The sequence below is a fragment of the Vicia villosa genome, linkage group LG6, assembly GCF_029867415.1.
Source record: "Vicia villosa cultivar HV-30 ecotype Madison, WI linkage group LG6, Vvil1.0, whole genome shotgun sequence".
Lineage (NCBI taxonomy): Eukaryota > Viridiplantae > Streptophyta > Magnoliopsida > Fabales > Fabaceae > Vicia > Vicia villosa.
Window position 1 is genome coordinate 126,525,071 of NC_081185.1, and position 4,365 is coordinate 126,529,435.

A 4,365-nucleotide genomic window follows, 5' to 3' on the forward strand; every position below is an offset into this window, starting at 1 on the left:
TTTTTTCTACTTTTTATAATTTTTTCTTATTACAAGAATAATAATAAAACAATTCTTAAATCTACATTTTTGTGAGTGTGTTAAAAACTTATGCTCAAATTCTTGTGATCATGGAAGACTTGCTACGTTTAAAACTGACATGTAGTTGGCCACAAATATATATATATATATATATATATATATATATATATATATATATATATATATATATATATATATATATATATATATATATATATATATATATATATATATATATATATATATATATATATATATATATATATATATATATATATATATATATATATATATATATATATATATATATATATATGTTTTTTTTTTTAAAGTCTAAGTGTTCATATATATTTGAATAAAAAACTAATCATATTATATATAAAAACTACAGATAAAAAAAGAATAAAATATTATTCTTTAATAAATTAAATTTTTCATATACTTTAAATTTGTTCATATTCTTTATTATTAGAATATTTATGTAGTAACAAGCAATACACAAGTTTGATGACAATATTATTATGTGAGTTCATCTACTATACTCCCACATACATATTATAATGAGATACACCGTCTAAATTATCGGCTCTGCTACCACTATTGAATCATCATAAAAAATATTTATGTTGGGACAAGAGCAACATACAAGTGAGAGAAACACCACATATTCACCTAAAATAGGAGTAAAATGATAGGTGTATGGATCCTTTCAGTCATAAAATGTTCAACTTTCATTTTTTTAAATTGGATAATGCTAACATGTGCTCTTTGGGCACATGTTAAAAGTTAAAGGGAAAAGCTAACATGTGCCCCAAGGGCACAGGTTAATGAATTATTTATAGTAATATTTTCTTGAAACGCGTGCATTTAATGTATCGAAATTTTAAATATGACTTTATTGCATTTAATTACATTTAACATTTTCTAATTATAGTATCCTTAACATGTGCCCTAAGGGCACATGTTAGCATGACCCAAAGTTAAATGTGAAAAAAATTTCTTAATAATTCTACATTATTTTCATTAAAAATTAATAATTAATATATTTATTACGTTTTTCAATACAAAATTTCTATATTTAAGTTTCTTAGCATGTGTTCTAAGGGCATATTTTTCACGTCTTATAGGACAAGCATTTACATAATAAATAATTATAGAGATTAAAGGTAGTGCACTGACAATGTAAAAAAATTTTACACTGTCATCCAATAGAAACAAATCGTTTTGCCATGTCATATAAGTTTTTTTAAAATTACAGTCTGACTTGTCCTGATTCATGGTCGTGATTGGTTGACAGTGTAAAACTTTTTTACACTGTCAGTGCATCACCCATTTTCTCATAATTATATATATAAATTTTATAATAATAAAAGTTTATATTAGCTGTTTTCATATATTATTTTGAAAATAATATGAAAGTAAATTGAACGGTATAATATTACATAAATTTTATAACTTTAAAATTACTTTACAAATTTTATTAAAATAAATTCAAATATATTTATATACATAAAAAGAATATCTAGTTATTTTCAAATGAAAATAAATTGACTATTCAGTTAGAGTTAATGTGAACTCTTGTATTTATTTATTTCAGCTCTAAAAATTAATGTAGTAGTATTAAATTTTTTAAGATTAAGTTTTAATATTATTTACTGTAATCTTCTCAATTTTGATGAATTAATTAGTCTCATAGAGAATACTCAATTGATATTTTAAAAATAATTATATTTATTACTACATATTGTGTTACATAAACCTATATAGGATTAGTAACTATTTTTTGAAATGGATTTAGGATATGTTTGATATAAATAGTGATTGACGGGTAAGTTAGCTGATAGTTTATAATTGATGAGAGATAATTAATTATTTATACTTTATAGCGGATGACTGATAAATGATAAATTAATTGAAGTGTTTGGTAAAATTAACAGTTTAACGAACTTATAACATAAAAAAATATTTAACATATAATTATTTTATATTAAATTAAAATAAATTATAGATGATAAAAATGAGTTTTTGTTAAAATAATAAAAATAAAAAAGGAAAAAAAGTGAAATTATAAGTTAAAATACTATTTGAAATTATTTATGAAAAATAAATATAAACTAGTAAAATAAAATATAATATGAATTTATAATTTATAAGATGTGTCTTAACTCTTAACGAACAGGTCTTAAAAGTTTTTTTTTTTATATTTTACATTAAGTTTTTTTTTTTATATTTTACATTAAGTTTTTTTTCCTACGTGGTTCAAAAAATACCCACCTTCAATATGATTTATAATTGATTGCTTGATGATAAAATAATTTCAATTTTTCTAAAATAAAAGGAATAAAAAATCCACCACAATAGACTACATGTGCATGATTAATCTTATGGTGGGTCCAAAGTTGGATGAGTATTTAATGATAATGAAAATGAAAATGAATGATATAGCTTCAAATTCAATTTGGTTTGAATAAGTAAGTAACCACTCAAGTTACCGCCAAGTACTTTGAAAACGAAATATCAACATTCACACGATGCATGCCTTCACACTACAATTATGAGTAATGCCTTAAAGTGGATCCTATAGTGGGATAATTGATTTTAAATGAAATGATTTTTTTAATATAATTTTAAATAATTTTGATTAAAAAGTATAAATTGATTTTTTTTAATGAGAAGTGAAGAATAATAAAATAAAAGGCATAGTAAAAAAATAATGAAGGGGGTAATATTTCTTCCTAGTTTGATTGGGAATGGGACAATTGAAGGACACCATAAGCAATAATTTGAGCACATGAAGCGTGGGTAAGGACAAGGGATACAATGAAGGCAATATTTGAATAAACAATAATGTTGTAGTAATAAAGGCAAACGTTCCCCACCAATATGGATATGTAAGAAACTTGTTGGATTCTTTCTATCATCCATCATCACTCTACTCAAATACATTCTCACATGCATCTTTCAATTCAAACCACCACCACCACCACCTTCTTCTCTTTCTATCCCCTTCACTTTATTTTAACCACTAACTAAGTTTCATTATATTAGTGCTAGGACCAAAGATTTTAAATAACGGTCGCGTTGCAGTGGCGTAATTTTTTTTTATTTTGATCTGTATAAGTATTATAATATTGATTGTCATCGTTGCGGTGTAAATTATGTACAGTTTATTCATTATCATAAAAATGGTATTGACACAATCAACATTATAATAGTTTTTAATGTGGTCGTTTTTGTGGTATATGCATAGGATTATTAGAAAAAACGTTAAACCAAATCAAATTGATTAGTGAACCGACCTGTGTTGCACAAACATTCATAAAACTGAACTAAATGACAAATAGATTGAAAAATAAAATGTTAAAAATAAATTTAAATTTTTTATTAAAAAGAATCTAAAAAGAATTTTAACCGTTTGATTCTTTAACAAATGATTTAATTTAAAAAACATAATGATTTTGTATGTTTTAGAATTCTGAACGAAAATACCAAATTAATTATTTTGATATAATTCAATTCTAAATAAATTAAAATAGTTCGATTTAATTTGGATGGATTTTATTATGATTCAATTTAGTTTGTTTTTTTTTAACTTTAACAACTATATTAATGCTTATAGATTTTGTACAAAATGGAGGGAAAATTATACCCCATTACCATTTTCTCTTCACTTAATGATGAAAGTATGAGTAAGTAACTATAATTGGAAACTACTTTAGTTAAGTTACCTCACTTGTGTTGTATGTATGTAAGGTGGGTTATAAGTACATGAATGCATGAAGAAATAGTGAAACCTTCCCAAATTGTGAAGATGTAATTAAATAGCATAACTACTATCACATGTTAGTGTTTTTTGGGTTACACCACACATGTTAGTATATTAATTGATTGCCGTACTTGTACATTATAGTTGGGAAATATAAAGAAAATGATATTTGGCAAATGGGCATGTGTGGAGTTGTACACTTTGTACTTTATGATAAAAGCATGAATAAGTCTTTAACTAGAGGTTGAGTCTAACACAAGAAGTTAGAGTTTAGATTATCACATATGGTGAAGTAGTTTGAATCTTGACTATGAAAGTTATTTACATTTTATATTTGACATTTTAATCATATTTATCCTTACACAAGAGTAAGTTATATATGTATATCTAAATCTTTTAACATTAATAAAAATGTTGCATTTGTTGTTAAATATATGAGCTTCTAGGATACCAAGCCTTACGTTTTAACTAAGTATTTAATGGTATTTTTACTAAGTAGTATAAGTTCATATCATGGTATAACTATTAAACTCTAACTATTATATAATAATAATAATAATAATAATAATAATAATAAT